Raw genomic sequence first — 13,292 nt, forward strand, 5'->3', positions numbered from 1 at the left:
CTTGTGACATCACTAGGCCCGCCTCTTTGTTCAGGGGCCACGCTCCCAAGCGCACACACAGTGTGTATTAAGGATACACAGTTAAACTGTAGTTACATTTTAATATATTTGAAATGTTTTAGTTGTCTTGTATTTTTCTGTATAGTTTTTTTCTTCTTTTTTCTGTAATTTATTATATTTACTATTTCTTAGTAATAAAGGTATTTTTGACCAAATATGTCTGTTTAATGTTGTTGTTCCTGTCAAAACCAAGTGCTTTGGGCTATTTCATCTTTATCAGTTTCATTCATTTCATTCGCTGGTGGTCTATTTGTGCCTGCTGCCTCTCCTCTTCATGGCAGCTGTGCACTGGGGGCAGTACCACTTCCCCTTGGGGGCTTAGGTCAGGCCCACGCAGCCGTAGTGGAACCACTCGATGGGGCAATCTTGATTATCACATCCCACCATCTCTCCGTACGACACCTGGTTGCAGATGCAGTAGCGGGGCTGGTTGGGGTCGTAGGTCCAGTCCACCTGGCTGTTAGCCTCAGACTCTGGCAGGGCCGAGGCCTGCTGGGAGAGCTCCTGGGCCAGGGCGGAGGAGGAGGAGGAGGACGACGACGACTGGTGGTTGGAAGACTTTGTGTTGCCTTTGGTCTTGCGTCCTCCGCGGGACTCTGATGCGGCGGCGGCGGGGTCGAGGGTCTGGGTGAGGGTGGAGGTCAGGGCGGAGGAGGTGTAGCCGGCCGCCTCGCGGGACAGAGAGAACTCCCGGCTCAGCTGGAAGTCGCTGTTCTTGATGGCCTCGTAGCTGGCCTTCAGACTGGAGGTCCTCCTGCCCTCCTTCATCTGTGCGGTGGCCTGGACCGCCTGTGCAGCAGCCATGGCCAACAGGATCCTATTTCTCGGCTCTTCACAGCACTGCTCGGAGGCTAAAGCGGCCAGGCCACAGTTGCCTGGACCGCAACACCGCCGCCAACGCATCTCGGCTAGCCTGGCTAACGGCTAACAGTCAACAGGTTCTGTATCCCGCCGACCGGCATGATGCTGAAATATTCCATCCCCCGCTTACTGGAGCTGAGAAATCACACAATTCCAGCGTGTGTTTCTGTTACCAAAAACATTGGTCTTTTCCACCGCCCACGATATATCCATAGAAGCACCCGTCGTCAGTTTGTGTACTGTCAGACCGGTCACAACATACCATCCATGCGCTCAGCTGAGCGCTCCGTCGCATCTGTTCCACGTCATCAGAACACTGTCGCGTCTGGAGTTTGTAGCAACGGAATCACCGCGAGAGCACTACAACCCAAGCAGCAGCATGAAAAACGTGGAGTGGATTTTCGTGTTCTCATTCCACTACAGAGACTCACCACCTTACCAACAGTCAAAATAGAGCTTTTTAACACCCAATCACTTACTCTTAAAGCACCACTCATAAATGAACATATTCTGGACAAGGGCTTAGACCTGATGTGTCTTAGTGAAACCTGGCACCAGCCTGAGGTTTATTCTAGCCTGAATATAGCCTGTCCACCTGGCTATAGCTATACTCAGAAAGCCCGCAGTACTGGTCGGGTGGGTGGCGGCTTAGCCATTTTTCATAAAAATGAGCTGGAAATAACACCCCTCCCCCTCCCCTCACCATCTTCATTTGAATGCCTTGCTGTTAAATGTAAACCACCTTTTTCCATGACATTATTACTCATCTACCGGCCACCTAAACTTAAACCAAATTCAGTCTTCATCTCAGAAATACATGACCTTCTCACATCACTCTGCACTTCATCTTCCAATATCGTAGTTCTTGGTGACGCAAATATCCACGTTGACAATCCCTCCTGCCCCTTTGCTCGTGAATTCCTGCAACTCCTCGACTGCCTCAACCTCTCACAACATGTCCATGTCCCTACTCACAGGAAGGGCCACACACTGGACTTGGTCATCACTGACACCACCACCCCGGTCAGCAATCTAGTTGCCTATGAAATGGGAGTGTCCGACCACAAGGTCATTTCCATGGTTCTACCATTCCCTCCCTCCCATACCAAACCAAAATGCCAAATACACTTCAGAAATCTGAAACGCATAAACCCAGAAACCCTGGAGCGGCGGTTCATTGCCTCGGAACTTACAGTCCATAAAATGGCCTACAGGGATAATCAAAAGGCCTACTCTAAGTCCCTCAGGGAGGCGCAGGCAAACTTCTACTCAAACATCATCAACAACAGTCCCGGCAACTCAAAGCAGCTTTTCTCAACAATAAATCACTTCCTGAAAACACGAATTCCCACAAACAAAACAACCACAACTGAACAATGTAACAACTTCCTTTCGTTCTTCAGAACAAAAGTTGACACTATTCGCTCCTCCCTCTCTGCCACACCTACTCCATCTGCCCCGACTGCCAGCCCACAGCCTGGGCCGCCCCAGCCTCTCCACTGCTTTTCCCCCACTACACAGCAAGAAGTCGAGAAAATCATCAGTCGCATGAAACCTTCCACCTGCACCCTGGACCCCCTTCCCACAGCACTCGTCAAACTGAACATCCAAGCCATAAGCCCCTTGATCACCAAAACCATCAATCACTCCCTACTGTCTGGCCATGTCCCATCAGCTCTGAAAACAGCCATCATTACTCCCCTTCTTAAGAAACCGACCCTAGACTCGGATACCCTCGCAAACTACAGACCCATTTCTAACCTCCCGTTCCTCTCCAAGGTCCTGGAGAAAATAGTCGCCACCCAACTCCAACATCACCTCAGCAGCAATAACATTGCAGAAAAATTCCAGTCTGGTTTCCGCTCCGCCCATAGCACTGAAACAGCACTGGTCAGGGTGACAAACGACATTCTCATGGCAGCCGATGCCGGCTCTCCTTCTCTCCTCATCCTCCTGGACCTCACAGCCGCCTTTGACACCGTCGACCACACCATCCTCCTAGACCGCCTTCACTCCACTATCGGACTCTGCTACACTGTTCTGGACTGGTTCACATCCTATCTTTCCGAACGCACCGAGTGCATCTCCTTGGGAGGTGCAAAGTCCCGGACCCAGCCTGTCACCTGTGGTGTCCCCCAAGGATCCGTACTCGGACCCACCCTCTTCACCCTGTACATGTTACCCCTCGGCCGTGTCATCAGCAAGCATGGTATCCCCTACCATTGCTATGCTGACGACACACAACTCTACATTAAACTGGACCCAACCCCTCAGTCAACCTCATCTGCACTCACCATCTGCCTGGAGGAGATAAAGGCGTGGATGAGAGTTAACTTCCTTCAATAGCCTACTACTATCTTCATAAAATAGAATTGCTTATACAATGACAATGACATGACAATGACAGATTCGGAGTTCGGAGTTCCCGTTATGTGTAGTCCAATATGAAGGAGTTCATTAATTGCCCACTGTCGATATTTCTGCCTGCTTTTGAAATTCTGTTGATAGCATTAGCAAGAGCTTCAGCTCCATCTTGTAAATTTGTCAACAGGTCCAGACGCACACACATGGCTCCTGACATACAGCTGGGGTGGGCGTGGCTACACACACTGCCACACTAATACGAATAATATCCCCCACCCGACTTTGCTAACTAAATGTAGGTATTTAGTGAATGTAAAACTGTTGGATATGATATCGAGTGGGTTCTTCATCGCTTCGTTTGTTGTCCTATGCCAAAAACCGGAAAACAAATTTTTTCACAACAAGACTTGTTTGGCTCGATTGCGAGGTTTCAAAATGGCCGAGATGGGGACCTATTAATCAGACGCTGTCACATATGTCCAGGGATGCACGCGCGCCACACTGGGCAGCCTAGTCACCTTTGCTACTTTGAATTACGACTGTAGGTGACTTTAAGATGTTTATTTCAATTGCATTAATGGGATTTGAGGATGTAATTTTAAGTCGCCTAGTTTAGCTTTAGATGCCTATTTGAACGGACTGCATCGATCAATGAACGGACAGGAAGACAGGTCTTACATGTGGAACAATTATAACATTTAATACATTCAGATAAAACATACACAAGTATATAACATTGATATCCCTAAACTCAAACTTAGTGTGGTATAGGGGTGTAACGGATCACCTAACTCATGGATTGGATCGTGTCGGTTTTTGAGTCACGGATCGGATCATTTTTCGGATCAACACAAAACATTTTTTCTTTTTATAAAAACGACTTTTTCCTTGAATTCTGTAAAAACACCACTTTTATTGTGTGAAACAAAAAAACAACATTCAAGATGTCAAAACTGGTCAAATATATATATATATAACATCTTCTACCCTCAAACATTACATTATACTGAAATACACATTCAACTAAATTATAGTGCAATAGGGGAGAGGGAGGAGGCGCCTGGTTGCAGCAGTACTGGGCTCTTTAAAGCAGACGAATAAACATGTGTTATGCCACTTTTAACTAAATAATAAAGTGAACCCTTCCTTTGAACATGGTAAGAAATAAAGCTAAGCAGCCTCAAGCTTATAACTTCATATTCATTTTCAAAAAGATGAGGATGTCCACGTGGTCTGGGGAGAGGGCAGACCCGTCACTCACTATGTCTCCTGCTGTGGAGAACAGCCTCTCGCTAGGGACTGGAGTGGCACAGCCACTGCAAACAAGCTGTGAGCTGGATGTGATGTGATGTGAGGGGTCAGACACAATCTTGCGTGCTCTCTTCAGTGATCTGGAGCTATGGAGGTCTGTGATGGGAGGCAGGGGGCAGCCGATGATCCGCTCAGCTGTCCGTACGACTCTGTAGCTTGGCCTTGGATCGGGCAGACACAGAGTCGTACCACACAGTGATGGAGGATGTTAGGATGCTCTCTATGACGGCCCTGTAGAACTGGACCAGGATGTGACGACTGATGTGGAGTCTCTTCAGCTGATGGAGGAAGAACAAGCGCTGCTGGCCTTTTTTAACTAAATGGGTGATGTTGTGATGTTGTGATGTTGTGATCCCATTGTAGTGTGTTGGAGATGGTAGTGCCCAGAAACTTGAATTCATCCATTATTGTGACAGGGGAGTTATTGATGACCAGTGGAGAGTGAGTTGGGGCCTTTTTCCGGAAGTCCATAATCACCTCCACTGTCTTGGTGTTGTTGAGTTCCAGGTTATTGGCTGCAGACGAGGACACCAGGCGGCCGACCTCCCTCCGGTAGGCAGTCTCGTCATTGTCAGTGATGAGGCCAACCATGGTGGTGTCATCTGCATAGTTGATGGTCTTGACAGATGTGTCACCAGAGGTACAGTCGTTGGTGTACAGGGAGTAGAGCAGGGGGGAGAGCACACAGCCCTGAGGAGCACCGGTGTTAACTGTGGGGGGCTGAGACAGGTGAGGGTCCTTCCTGACATACTGATTGAGGGGTGGATATTCAGCTGGGCCAGTTTATTGTGGAGGAGGTCAGGAATGATGGTGTTGAAGGCTGAACTATAATCCACAAACAGGACTCTTGCATAGGTGTTTCGGTTGTCCAGGTGTTGTGTTCCAGACACCAGTCTTTGTCTTGAAGTGCATATCTGACCAACAGCACATTCTGTTCAGTATGAGATATGTCTGGTGTTGAGTCACATATGACAGAATAATATATTGCATCTTCTCTTTCTTTCAGGATAGTGTTCAGCACTCTTTTGCCACAGAGCTCAATGAACTCGTTCTGCGTCTTTGAACTGAGTTAAACGTGACCCTTTCTTCTTTTGCTTTACCTTTTCTAAGTGCTTGTGTAAGAGGGGATCATAATGTGCCAACAACTCAAGAGTTCAAGAAAATTGTCATTATGGACATCATCCAAATATGACGTTTTTACCTCTGAATGCAATATTTATTGAAGCCAAATGAAGAGTTACATCTAAAAGCCTCTCTAAAATCTGTACATGTTGCTCTGCTTCTGTCTAGTTGTTTTTGAAGGTGCCCATCAACTCCTGTGGCTGCCAGTAATGAAGCTGAAGGCTTTCCCATCTCAGATGCTGCCTATGGGGAGTGTCTCTCATGCTCTGGTCATTTTCTGTCCATCTTTTGCCATTTGATGTTCACTAACTTAAGTCCATTATTGCTGTTCAGTGCACTTGTAGATGGCTTTGCTCATGGGAGAACAGAAGGCATCGGATGCAGTACAACGCCTTCACACTATCACTATGAATAAGCCAGTCTCTCCTAACTTTCTCACACCCATTGCCCGACTTGACATACTGAAGATAGCTTGGGAATGCTTTGCCTTCCATGTCTTTTGGTGCCACTTTGGTCATGTCTGCACTTTCACCAGCCAGTCTGCCAACAAGTATCTGTCTCTGCTGAGTAGTTAGCTTCTCTGGCCATCGTCCTGGGTCCTCTGACAAGAACTCCCCTGCATTTCACTTCCCCTTCTGTCTCTCCTCATCCTCCTCACTCTCAGACACATCTACAAGCATGAAACAAACAGGATTTGATTTGAAGACAGGAACCTGATTATGCAATAAAACATCCCACTTGATGTTAGTGCTGCTGCTCATTTCAGCTGAAACTGCTACAGATGATTTCTGGGAATAACTTCAAGTTGCCTCTGACCTCACATTTCCTCACATCCTCAGAGGCACTTCCTTCCTTGTCTTTCTATAGAGGATTGGTATTAGCCTCTTTATATACAGATTTATAACCCAACATACTTTTTAAAGGCCATGTTGTGTTGCTACGCTCATTTCAGTTCAATTGCAAAAAATAATTATTGGGAATAATTTAGTTGCCAGTATGATCTCACCTTGTCTCATATCCTCTGAGTAACATCAGGACCAGCCACTGCAACACTGCATGTTTCTGAAACTGAGGACCAAGCTTGTTAATGTTAACAGTTATAGTATTTTTTAAATCAGGCTTATTTTTGTGCTGCTATAAGCTCTAAGGCTGTCAACTGAGCTCAGGGAGGATATTAGAATTTCTCTCTTAGAAACTGTCTGAAACTCGACTGTATTATTATTATTATTATTATTATTATTATTATTATTATTATTATTATTATTATCACGTTTCTCCTTCTCGTGACTGTGCGCCTTTGGAGAGGACTAAACCTGTGCCAAAGAGGGGTCTCACACATCTTCCAATATTTTGGGAGAACTGTGGCACAAAGTTCATTCTCTCAATTGATGTAACATGTAATCAACAAACTTAAATAAGCTATGACACTAATTCATTCTAAATAAAGAACATTACAAACAAAACAAAACTTAAATTCCAGGATTTTCCAGGGCCCCTCTCCCTGCCTGGGTAGTCAGGTCCACTTCTCCCCCAGCTAGTGCGACCCAGTTCCGCTATCTGTTTCAAAGCAGCAACCCCACCTAGACTATAATAATTATATTATGTTAACATCAGGTGAAGGGCAGTATTTTTCCAGTGATTTCTCCCTCACTCGCCATGGTAACATTATGTTGCCTGAAATGACATGTTATTATTATTTAATACCCGGTCTCTTTGCTTCTCTCTTTGCCTCCCTGTCTGATTTCTCCCTCTCTCTTGCCATGGCAACGGTATGTCGCATGAAATGACATGTCGTTGGCAGGACTGCGAAATATAAAAACATGCACCCGGTCTCTGCGTCTCTCTGTGTCTATGTGTCTGTCTGTGTCTATGTGTCTGTCTGTGTGCTGCTGCGTTCTGGTTACAACCGTTTCACTTTTCTAATCGCTGAAGGACGGATGACAGCAGAGACTGCAGCCAGAACAGTTCATAATGAAGTGAACTGAAACACGATAGAGCTGCAGGGCTCAATATACAACGATAAGGCTGAAGCTCTGTATTAAAGAACGGTAGTAATATTTTCCCTGGTGATATCTTAATTAAGTTAATGAAAGTGGTTAAGAGACAGAGGTGAAAGAGAGGGAAATAGGGACAGCATGAGAGGGAGAAAGAGAGGTAGAGTGCCCGAATTGTCGGCCCCGACCATTTTCCGAACAGATTGTCGGGAGAAATTGACTCTTAACACACCTCACACCACAGGATAATCTTGTAGGATAATCTTTAGAGCCAATCCGATAATTGGGCGTTTGCTGTCTTTGGTCGGAAGGGGGAAAATCAGCCCGAAATCGGCCAGATTATCTTTATGTGTGTACCCGGCTTTAGGTAAGGTAAGGTAAGGTGGGGTAAGGTAAGGTGGTGGTGGGTTTTAGGCATTGGACACAATCCATGAGCAAGACCTCACACCATCTTACAAGAAGGGAATGGCCGATTGTAAAGCTTTTGTTGGCCAATAAAGCCCATGGTCAGATGTATATAGATCTCAGAAATTTTACTACTTGGCATGTTCTGCTGTTTTCATTATTTCTGACAGTAAAGGTCTTTGCACACCAATGCGTGCGTTTTCGCATGCGTATTTTTTAATCCGTCATCCTAAAAAAACGTTACGCACCGAGACCTTGCACACCGGTCCGTTGCGGAGTCCGTTGCGTTTTTTTACGTTGCGAACTTTCGCAATATGCACTCTACATTCTAAATGCTTGATTTAGCAAAAGGTACAAACAACTGAGAGCAATATAACTAAAACCAAATGGTAGACCACATCAGTAGAATGTATTATCAGTAGAAAAGTACAATACATCTTTATTTATTTTAACAAAGCGTGCGCATCTCCTGCAGTGTGATATCCTAATCATACCATGTGTAGACTCTCCGCTCAGGGTTGCCAGATGGGATTGAGAATTTCCAACCTAACCACAGTCTAAAAACAGCTAAATCCACCCAAAAAAAAGAATAGAATAGTAGAATAGAAAAAGAAACCTCTATAACCATGCTGAATGATGGACCTGTATGATGCACTGACAGCCTGTGACTGTGCACCTGCCCGGACCCTGCCCTTCTGAAACTGTGAAACCACAGTTTCACCCAACAGCATACCACAGAATATCATTTGCATAAGTGTCGTATATTTCTGTAGTATGTATGATCTATGTATGAATATGTAGTATATTTTAAACACACACACATACACACACACACACTGATCATTAACAGATGGCCCCTGGACCAGCTATCAGAGACCTGGGGGTTGGGCAAAGACACACACACACGCTGGCCCCTCCCCTCTGAAAGGAAACGGGGACAGAGGGAGAGAGCGTTCTCTTCCAGCCCGAGGTCCATGGGGAACGCATGTAATGTATAAATCTGCCTGTAACTGATTAAATTGTCTTAAACTAACTGTTCTTTGATTCATAATCAATAAGAATACACGACAGTAATGGCGAGCAAGTAACGGAGATAATATAGCTTAATTTACAGTATTTTGCAAACTTCAATCTAAAGAAGAAGGTAGATTTTCTGCAGAGATCTCTCTCTAGTCGATTGGTGTGTTTAAAATAGGCTGTAAATCTCAGATAAGTTATAGTCAAAAGAATCTGTGTAACGGTAATCTTGTTGGAATAGAGGCAAACAAGACAATAGGAAGGTGGGTTGTAAGAAGCGTACACCTTATCTAATATAGAATATTGTCAGCATATTGAGCAAGTAGAATGGGGTCGAATTCCACGAAGCTGTTAAAAGATATTAGTGAACATCGTGGAATGTTGGCTACGTTATCCCCTATGGCTGTAGTGGAAAAAATGAATCCTCTTGTTAGGGAAATTAGCAAAATGTCTACGAAATGGAATAGCCGTTGGGCATACATTGAACAGCCGTGGCCGAAAGAGGGCAGCATTAATTTACAATTAATTGCAACATTGGAAATACTTATCAATGGGCACAAAGCACATCAAAGAGGAAAGATTAGATCAGAGAAACGCAAGTTAGAGTTAGCTATTTTAGATCTATTTAAGGTAGAGGGACAGAAAATAGCTCAGATGGAACCGGAAAAGAAAAAAGAATTGGCCAGAACACTGGAACAGAAACTGAACATTTCATCCCCAGACCTGTGTCCTGCCCCCAGTCCCCCTCCATATGCTAAGGCACTGGAGGATCATTCCCAGAAGAAGAAGAAGGAGCCAAGGGGAAAAGGGGACGACAGGAGTGACGAGGAAGATGACAGCGAAGATGGCAGTGCAGACTCAAGTGATGACGACAATGCAGATGGAGGCTACAACGCGCAGGTCAGGAAGATGATAGCCACAGCCGAAAGGAAAGGTGGGAGAAGACGCCCGGAGAAAGAGGGAGATTGTCACCGAATGTCATCAAATACATTAAAGAACTGTCCAGTGCTGATTCGGGGTAACAAGATGGAATATCATCCGTGGCATCATACAGATTTGTCTGAAGTGATCGAGAAACTCCCAGTTCTTCAAGAGGGAGGACATTCGTGGACGCGAGAGGTCGACGTGATACTGACAGGAACGCAGGCCGCGATGGGAGACCTGAAAAGACTCTTAGCTTTTATTGCAGGATTGGATACAATGCAGGAAATATTGATGAAGGCAGGACTTCATAGATATATCAATACATCAGTTTATGATCCAGAGCTTTTCGCAGCAAACAGAGGCAAACTGTGGAAAGCAATCAGGGAGATCTACCCTACTCACATTCACCCAGACAATATCATTGTGAAGCCACTGGGGGGGGATGAGAATCCCAGGGGTTATGTTGCCCGTGTGTCCTCTCAATGGAGAAGTGTGACAGGGAAAGACGCTGAAGATAACCCCTTAGAAAAATCCATAATCAGGGAAAAAATACAAGAAGGGCTTCCTACCCCAGTTAAGGATAAGCTAGCAGAAGTGGTGGGGCTACGACACATGAACAAAGCTGTTTATATAGACCACGTAGCTCATCAAGTTGAGTTATATCGAAAGAACATTCAGATACAGAAGGCACGAGACGAAGAATCCCTCAGAATATTGACTCATTTGCAATTGACTGAAAGCGAGAGGAACATAGAGGGAGTGCAGGCTTTAGCCCCACAGCAACAGCCACCTGGAGTGCAGACTGCTACTTACCAGTCCTACTCACAGGGGCCACAAGGGGGGTATCCTGCTACTTACCAGTCCTACCCACAGGGGCCACAAGGGGGGTATCCATACCCACAAGGGCCACCAGGGGTGCAAGCGGTTCCATACCAGATGTACACACAGCCTGGCCAAGGACCACCACCAGGGAGATGGACAGCAGCAGGGAAGGAGATGCTAGAACCATGCCAATGCGACCAGAATGGACATCTAGCCTGTGCCTGCTGCAACAGGCCCCAGGGGGGCGCAGGGGGGAGCCAAGGAGGAGGATATTGGCCCCCTACTACACCTGCTCCAGGAGTGATGAACCCTTACGGAGGCCCAGCAGCTGGCCTATAGGGGTGCCCGGAAGATCCGAGTGGGAGGTGCCAGCTGGTGGTGACACAGAAGCCTGAAGGCGCCACGCACCTCCCTATGTCTAGAGAATATGTGAAGACAATCGGATTTGAGGGAATTAAACAGCTGATTCCTACAACTGAGCTTGTAGACTTAGAGTACAAGGGACAGAGAGCAACTCTGTCAACACTTGTGTCAGAACACACGCCAACAGGGCTGCTAGGGAGAGATGCTCTATGCCAATTGAACTGTACAGTAAAATGCACACCTGACGGCTGTCAGGTGACGGTGCCATCCGGTGTTCAGATTCCATCGACAGCCAGAGTGATTAAGCATAGAACAGACCTACAAGCTTTGCCTTTAAAGGGAGCTGATATAGAATATTGGGTTGATGGGTCTTGTTACGGGGTAGGAGAAACGTTGTGCGCTGGGTATTCCTTAGTTAAAGCACAGAATTCAAAGTTTATTGTAGAACAGGCTGAGGCAGTTCCTCAGCCTTGCTCGGCTCAGTTGGCTGAATTGATTGCCCTCACAGAAGCATGCAACTTGGGAACCGGACGGAGAGTGACAGTGTACACCGACTCTGCCTATGCACATAATGTTTGTCATTTTAATGGAGCTGTATGGAGGGGGCGGGGTTTTAAGAGAACTGATGGTACGCCTATACAGCATCACGCACAGATCATGAAGCTGTTACAAGCCATGATGAAGCCAAAGGAATTAGCCATAGTGAAGTGTGCCACACACAGGTCTGACTCATCACATGTCACACAAGGTAACAGGGCTGCAGAAGATGCAGCCAAAGCCATTACAGGAGCAGACAAGGCAGGTAAAGGTCTTCTGGTCACACATGAAAAGCAGTTACAGGGCATGGTCACACTTGAGGATTTATTGATGTTACAGAGTAGAGTAACTACGTTAGACAAGAGCGTTTGGCTAGCAAGGGGGGCAAGTCAGGATGACACAGGTCTATGGAGGAATCATGAGGGGTTGGTTGTAGCACCCTCAGATTTATTAGGCATGTTAATACAGGAAGCTCATGGATTAGCACATGTGGCTAGGGGGGAGGTAAGACGCAAGATCACCAAGAAATATGGGTTTTGGAGTCCATATTTGATGGAACAGATTGACCATGCTTTAGGTCAATGTGGGGTCTGTTGGAGAAACAACATCAGAGTGGGTACACCAGTGGTGTCTGGGCATATCCCTACCCCAATAGGGCCACGGGTGGTGGACAGGGGGGTGGATGTACAGAGTAGGCAGGATGTTGTGCCAACAGGTGCCGAGGTCCCCAGAGAACCTGAGAAGGAGGAGCTACGAGGAGATGCTGTGGTGTTGCCAGAGCCAGTGGCAATGCCAGTGTTACAGCCAGTGACATTACCGGCAGTGCCTGAAACCGAGGGGACAGCGGAAAGCTGTCCAGATGCCAATGAACCAGAAACCAACGAAGCAGAGAGTGTTGACAGTCTGGAGGTCCAGCCTGGGGGTGTCCAAAGCCTGGACACCTGTGCTACTGGGGATGCTGGCGAGTGCCTGCACCATGCTTCAGATGATGCTGAGGGCGACTCCCCAGACCTTGATCAGCGTGGGAGGGGACCAGGCGGCTGCCTTAACCTCAATGACACTGACGGACGACGACCAGTTAGGAAAAGATTAAAGACTATGAATAGGGTAGTGAAGCAGCAGATCAAAGGGAACGACGGGAATGGACAGCAGATGATAGCATGGCTGGAAACGGTCTTAGGGGAATGGGAAACTTATTTTGCTAAGATAGGAGCACCTATTATAGCAGACATGATTTTTGACTTTCTTAGGAGACAGGGCCTCATTGACTGTTTTTGGAAAATCAGTCACTCAGTCCACGTTAATGAACTTTTCAGAAGACTAGTCCTCACCTGAGGTGAAGATCTATGCATTAATGCATTCCCTTTGTCCTATGCTTACTGTTGGAGAATTATGTGTTATGATAACTGAATGTCATTATTTGTGTATTGTTTGTTTATTTCTATATCGTATGTGATTGATGTCAGTTGAGAAGTGATGTAGTGGTTATGCAAAGATAGGAAAGAGGTTCTG

At 46.3% G+C, this 13,292-nt stretch overlaps 1 pseudogene across 1 annotated transcript; it reads right to left on the minus strand.

Moving 5' to 3' along the window:
* Positions 1–306: 306 nt before the first annotated feature.
* On the minus strand, positions 307–963 carry LOC308163549 (inhibitor of growth protein 3-like; annotated as a pseudogene). Its single transcript has one exon. The product of its transcript is annotated as an inhibitor of growth protein 3-like (transcript).
* Positions 964–13,292: the final 12,329 nt, after the last annotated feature.

This window comes from Nansenia antarctica, assembly GCF_963989245.1.
Source record: "Nansenia antarctica genome assembly, chromosome: 8".
Classification (NCBI taxonomy): domain Eukaryota; kingdom Metazoa; phylum Chordata; class Actinopteri; order Argentiniformes; family Microstomatidae; genus Nansenia; species Nansenia antarctica.